This window comes from Schistocerca nitens, chromosome 4 (genome assembly GCF_023898315.1).
Source record: "Schistocerca nitens isolate TAMUIC-IGC-003100 chromosome 4, iqSchNite1.1, whole genome shotgun sequence".
NCBI lineage: Eukaryota > Metazoa > Arthropoda > Insecta > Orthoptera > Acrididae > Schistocerca > Schistocerca nitens.
In genome coordinates this window covers 500,644,257-500,651,957 of record NC_064617.1, presented here as the reverse complement: position 1 = coordinate 500,651,957, position 7,701 = coordinate 500,644,257, and positions in this window count along the sequence as shown.

The window sequence follows — 7,701 nt, the reverse complement described above, 5'->3', positions numbered from 1 at the left end:
TGCCTGTTTGTTTCAACATGCTAATCTCCATAACTACTAAATAAAATTTCATGGGATTTTCACAAGTAACTTGTGCGTAGCTTAGGGCAACGTAAAGATTTAGTTTCATCAAACTCAAACCACGAAAAAATGGATATCATACACATTATGAAAATGCATGTACGTATGTTCCACATCTTCTCCGACACCTGTGTACCGATTTCAACAAAACTTGGTGCACATATGAATTAATGCCTGGAAAGAATCGAGTGGGTCTACGAACCACTTGCCTACCAAAGACATGGGGGTGAGGTTGAAAAAAAAGTGTAGCCCACGGCGAGCGAATACGCTGACTTTATTCATCCAGTATTTGGAAGTGAGATCACATAGTGACTTACAACGAACTTTACACATAATTTCAAACTTTTATGAAATTTTTGCTCTCTGATAACTCGCACAAAATGCTGAAAGGTAAAAAGTTGGCTGTTTATGCAGTAAAACACTCGCATCAGGTATTAAGTTTCAATTTTGTGACTTCTTTGCTATTAACTCTATGTTTTGTAGACAGAATTCATATTTACCACTGATTGTACTTGCAAAATTATATCATTCTACGACACGTAGTTTAGGAGATATAACGTCACAATCACTGAGATGTGTAAAAAGCTGCCGCATCGTGCTTTACGTTTCAGTTTACCACCTCTTTGGTTCTAACTCTTTCGCAACGTATTTGGCAGACAGTATCTCCAAATGGCGGTGAACGTAGCTATAAAATTGTTCCGTTGTAAGATTCCTAGTTCAGGAAATATGACGTCATAAACAATGAGCTGCATGAGAACGAAACTACAGAGCGAAATTCGATAGAGATGTGGGTGAAATATGTGTACAGATGTGTAAAATAAATGTGAGATGTGAGTATACGGGCGAAGCCACGGGTAAAAAAATTTCTCTTAAGCCCCTGGACCGCTTTCAACCAAACAGTGCCGGAATACAAATAGTGCACCCTTTTAAAGGTTTCCAATTCACTTAAGATTTATTGTTGCAACAGTTCATATGGAGTACATGAAATCATTGGATTTATAGATCAATAGCACTGGCAAGTATCGACCCATGCTGGTTCAAATGGTTCAAATGGCTCTGAGCACTATGGGACTTAACATCTGAAGTCATCAGTCCTCTAGAACTTAGAACTACTTAAGCCTAACTAACCTAAGGACATCACACACATACATGCCCGAGGCAGGATTCGAACCTGCGACCGTAGAGGTCGCCCGGTTCCAGACTGAAGCGCCTAGAACCGCTCGGCCAGGTTCGCAACAATTTGTGTTTTGGCACGTCTGCGCCCACAAGTCCTCTTGTCGGTGCTGTGGTAACTTTACGATCTGCCATTGCTCCCCTTACCACTATGACGATCCTATCTGGCTTCTGTAGTGTCTGGACGTCCAGAAACTCGTCTGTAGGTGTGAGAACATTCGAGTGACCATCGATACCAGCACTGTTGCACAATTAATACAGCACATCAAGGTCGTGTGGCAATTTTTGAAAGGGTATCTCGCCACCCGGAAGGCCACAATTTGACACATTTCAAACTCGCTATGTTGGCTGCAGGGAGCACGAGTGCGTCTCCATGGCATGATTGCCTGCTTGCTTCAAGTGTTTGTACCACACTGAGGCTTCTGGCTGTGAGTATTCCCTATTGAAAGCATTATCACTGTACATACTACCCCCCAGGTGTCACATGCCGTCATCGGATCAAAGTAGACGTCGTCTTTCCAGACATATTAATTTTTTTCCGGCAGTGTATTACTATCTGGAGAGCAACACTGTGGAGTAAGAGCCAGCAACAGGGTAACACCCAGTAACCTCCCTTTGAGGTGGCGGTGATAATGTGGAATGAGAAGGAGAAGAAGGAGATGGACAGAGAGTAGGAAAGAGGAGATGGACTAATAGAACTGAAATAAACAAAATATCAAGGGAATGAAGAGTACTCAGCTAGTCGTTAATAAGTTGTCTTAGTTACTGTCAACACATAACGAAAAAGTAAATGTAACGTTGTTCCGTTACAATGTTACGTTCCTTCGGTCAGAAATGGCTAAGCGAAGTATACATGGACAGTGCGTTTAGTCTAGTATACACGGACTGTCGATACGGCGACCATTAGCCTGTTCACGAATGCCGTAGCAACAGGGAGAGGAGCCTCACAACAACGGTCGCCCTGCTAACAGTCCGCATTGTCCGTGTGGATTTTTTCTTTTTTTTTGGTGCAAACAAGCCGGTTTTCAAAACTCAATGTATGTGATTTGGTTGTTGAGTATTACACGGCTGAGCGAAAAATATATCTGTCCTCGTGGGGCTATAGAGATCGTGCGTGGCGTTGTGTATCTCCCTGCTGAGCCCGTCGTTCCCATATACTCGTATATAGGCCAACCATCGGATCCCGACCAACCTGAATAATAACATTACAAAATGATAAATCAGATTCTCGATAGAGAAGGATCCTGCCGCTGTGGAATTATGGCACTTGATGCCTAACGTGTGTACACCTTATACGAGGCATAACATGATGTACTCTGAAACGAAAAACATTTAAATGCTATTTATAAATTAGAAACCTACTGTGTAATCTTTCCTTACGTGCAGAAAGTGGATGCCGTCACTCTCTTTTACTTTAAGTGGTTGCAATGAAATGCTGATAATTTGTCTATAGAAGCATGTAGCACACTTCACGTCAGTTTAGCGTTTATTGCATGCCCCCTTAATAGTGTTGCAGTTTTAATGATCTTCTAACTACGACGAAGAAGTAGCAGGTAAGCTCACTGGACAAAACATTAGTAATCCTTAAGAAGTAATTACAAGTGTCATTCAGTACCGTGAAGTTCCGCCGCTGGACTTGATATCCGCCTGGATTCGGTCAGGAAATGAGACCACAAGGCTGTGCAGGTAAGTCGCATTGAGGTTAAGCCACTCGCTGAGGATTTGATTGTGAAATTCCACTAAAATATGGTGATGCGAATATCGGCGTATAACCCGCTGTTCCAACATATCCCACAGATTTTCAATGGTGTCCGAGTCAAGTGATTTTGCAGGTCAATCGAGGCGTGATAGGGTTGGGAAGAGTTCCGAAAACGAGTCCATATTCTTCCAGCCCGATGAGCTGTTGTCGTGTTGTGAGCATGAACTGATTCATTCGGACTTCGGTGCTCTCGACGACGTGCGTCATTTAAAAACTGGCAGAAACGTGATTCGACGGACCACATTACGTACCACCAGTCAGCTACTGTCCACGTTCGATGATTTCTAGTCTAATGAAGAGGCGCCGATTTATATGCCTGTGTGTGCAATGGCCTCCTGTGAGGTGATCGATTCCAAATTTTCATTGCTTGCAGTTCCTGCTATAATGATCTCCCTCAGGCTGGGATGGACCTTCATTCACTGCCAACAGCAATTCTTGTTGGAAGCGATTTTGATTCACGAGCTATGAAACGCGTCACTGGTGTCTCTGTCAGGATTTTTCCCGACGAAAATTTTTGTGACATCGTGTTTCGTGGTCACTTGTATTAAAACCATTCTTTGTAGACACGTTCAGCAATCTGCCGCGGAACGCCAACAAGTCCAGAAACCTCACCCAGCATACGGCCAAACACGATTGTCCCTTTTTGTTACTCTGTCACGTCCTTAAATGTACACAAGTTTGCGTCAATATCCGCTTGAAACATGAATGTCCCACTGATCGCTACTGCCTTATCCTCTCGTAGAAGCAGTGCGCGTGTGGCTATGCAAGTGACTCGATCTCTGGGCCATCTGTAAATGTTTAACGATTCATTTGTGTGCCCACACCGGGCAAAGTATTTTTTTTAATGAGCTTAGTCACTGCGTTATGAGAAATTTTGTAGCTGAGCACTTCGATTTAGTTGTTGCACAAATTTAAACTATGATCCTTTTTGTCTTTCAAGTACATCTCTTAATCGCTCATCAGGTCTCTCTCTATACACTGAAGAGCCAAAGAAAGTGGTACACATGCCTAATATCGTGCAGGACCCTCGTGAGCATGCAGAAGTGCCGCAACAGGACTTGGCATGGACTCGACTGATGTCTGAGGTAGCGTTGGAGGGTACTGATTCCATGATTCCTGCAGGCTATCCATAAATCCGTAAGAGCACGAGGGGGCGCAGAACTTACTGAACAGTACGTTGCAAGGCATCCCAGATATGCTCAATAACGTTCGTGTCTGTGGAGTTTGGTGTCCAGTGTAAGTTTTAAATTCAGAAAAATGTTCCTGGAGCCACCCTGTAGCAATTTTGGTCGTGTGGGGTGTTGCATTGTTCTGGCTGCATTGCCAAGTCCATCGGAATGCACAACGGACATGAATGGATGCAGGTGATCAGACAGGAAGCTTAGTGCGTGTTATCTGTCAGCGTCGTATCTTAGACTTATGAGGGGTCTAATATCACTCCAGCTGCACAAGCCCCACACCATTACAGAGCCTCCACCATCTTGGACAGTCCCCTGTTGACATGCAGGGCCAATGGATTCATGAGGTTGTCTCCATACCCGCACACGTCCATCCGCTCGATACAATTTGAAACGAGACTCGTCCGACCACGCAACATGTTTCCAGTCATGAACAGGTCAATGTCGATGTTGACGGGCCCAGGCGAGTCGTAAACCTTTGTGTCCTGCGGTGATCAAGGGTACACGACTGGGCCTTCGGCTCCGAAAGCCCATATCGATGATGTTTTGTTGAATGATTTGCACGCTGACACTTGTTGACGGCCCAGCATTGAAATCTGCAGCAGTTTGCGGAAGGATTGCACTTCTGTCACGTTGAACGATTCCCTTCAGTCGTCGTTGGTCCTGTTTTTGCAGGATCTTTTTCTGGCCGCAGCGATATTGGAGACTTGATGTTTTACCGGATTCCTCACATTCGCGGTACAGTCGTGAAATGGTCGTACGGGAAAATTCTCACCTCATCGCTACCTTTGAGTTGAGTTGCTGTGTCCCATCGCTCGTGCGCCGACTATAAGGCCACATTCAAACTCACTTAAATCTTGATAAGCTGCCATTGTAGCAGTAATAACCGATCTAACATCTGCTCCAAACACTTGTTGTTTTATATAGGCATTTCCGACCGCAGCTCCGTATCCTGCCTGATTACATATCTCTGTATTTGAATACGCTTGCCTATACCAGTTTCTTTGGTGCTTCAGTGTATTTCTTGTGTGGATGGGTCTCTTTTTTTTTATTTCTGTAGTTGCACAGACCGGCGTTAACCCGTGTACTTTCATAATTCTGCCTTAATATGTTACGTAAAGTTATTCAGCAGCATGCTATTATCTATGACTCTGATGGTATTGCCTGAAATATACTCGTTAGCCGAATACGGCATTCAAAATAAATTAATACATCTGACCGTCCTCATTTTGTGCTGACATTCAAAAGTTCCTGCATTAATCGAATTATTACTATGGGTTCGGTTAACTAAAATTGCAGCTCTTAGTAAAGGTAAATTACTTTCTTTCATTTTACATAATTTACAATTCCAGACAAGCATATTTCAAAGTTTTCTTTGCAGTTTTCACTTTCCAACAACGCACAGCTTCTTCTGTGAATAAAAAAGTGACTAGTTACTGCATAATAGTTAGTAGAAGATAGGATAACCGTCGATCGTGTTAAACGGACATGAGTGATAAGCATCTGATGGTGCCAGTTGTGTCTCGTATTTTCGAAATCAGAGGCTCAGTGTCCTCCCAAAGCACAAGAAAGGCGAAGTATAACATGTTGAATGCGTGTTATGGGCGTAATAAATCCATAAAAATATTATGTGTGGTGGGGCCTGATGCATTGATTGAGGGAAGGAGAAAATTTTGGACACAGACTTTTGATGTACATCCTCAGAATGCGGAATAGTGTTTTGGTTAGCGTTCCAGTGCAATACTATAGTTGCGCTCAAAGTAAAAATATCTCGTAATGTCTAAGACAATTTTTTTGTTAAAATGTTTAAATATCTCAAACACTCGTTATCCAGCGTGGGTTGCATCTTCTCTGATAATAATGTCTCTCACAACACTGCTGGACATGTCCGATATTTTAAGGAAAATGATGGAACAACATGTGTTTCAGCTATTCAACATCATTAAGCCATTGTAGCTTATATCGAGAAAACAATTAAGGGTCCGTTATTTTGCTCCACCAATTCTCAAGCAACTACAAGAATTTCTTTACGGGGGAAGACGTAGCAACCCAGCGACTGACATTCGGAATTTATAGGAAATGATTATTATGGGATTCTAAGGCTATTTAGGATGTTTAAAGTAGTCCTGCATCATATTAGACAGGCTTTCATTTCCATCAGTCTTGTAAAAAAATGGTCACACTGAGTAAACAAAGTTCGATGATAATCTCGGATACGAAAATTTAACTTCCCTCCCCACAGCATCTAATGTATGCACCTGCTGAATTTTTAAGCTGTAATGGTAGAAATGCTTGTCTATACTACTACTACCGAACATAAATGACGCTGCTAAGAACGGAAGTTCGTAGAGGTATGGTACCGCTCATATAAAAATTTGTAAAAATAGGCAAATTGCTTAAGAATAGTGTTTATAAAACTTTTTCTTCCGTGGGAACTTGATGCTTGCACACTTACCTCAAGTCATAGTTGAAATAAACAGCCTTAAGGATAGGGGAGTAGCAATCTGCGACTGGTTGCTGATGAAGCTTTAGTGAACGAGGAAGTATCGTTGTTGAGTTACTGTAGGAGGATGTAAGATCACTAGTACAGAATTTCTATTTTTTGTGATGGATGGCAGCTTGCTCTAAGCATGGAAAAATGTAAGTTTATGCAGATGTATAGGAAAACCAATCATGTAATGTCCGAATACAGTATCAGTGGCGTGTTGCTTGACATAGCCACATCGATCAAATATCGACTTTTTTTCGACATGATTTTATCAGGCGTGACGCTAGGTTTTCAAACCTAGAATTTGTGATCATCACTGTGTCGAGTTGCATTTTCAGTTTCGCATTGTTTTTATTAGATGATTTACTGGTCTGGTTAAATCTTCTACTGAGCTGATTAATATCGAGTGTATTTTCAGATTGTTTACGTTACAAGTACCGTTTATTTCCTTCAGTTCAGTTCCACATAGTTCACAAGGTTGTTTCCGCGAGTTGTCTAGAATATCAGAGCCTTTGCACTCAGTATATGTTTCAGTATCGGCACCTACCTTCAGGTTTTCGCTGTTGATGAGGCTGGTTCCACTCACAGACTGCTGATGTTTAAGGGGCTCCGGAACGCCCTATACTTGCAATGTTAAAATAACGCTTATAAATTACATCTTTCCTCACAAAGTATTTGAGGTAGGAAGTTGAACTTTTTACAGATTATTTATTGGAATATGGGCTACAACTTAACACAGGGATTTTACAAAATTTTAGTTCAGTTATTAAAGATGATTTTTTTTCAATTGTAATGAAAATTCACAACATTTTTTTGCAATTTTTTATTTATATATTCAAAAATATACAGTTTTTTGGAAAAAGGCTGTGCTAAATTATGCAGAAGGTACTGTGTAACATTTACTGAAAGTTTGAAACAAATATGTTTGGAAGATCCTTAGAAAACATGTAATTAGTATGAGAAAATAAAAGTTTTGGGAATTGAGCGACAAAGATTGGATTAACTTTTTAGTGCATTCCAGGTCCATAGGATGGATTATCTTC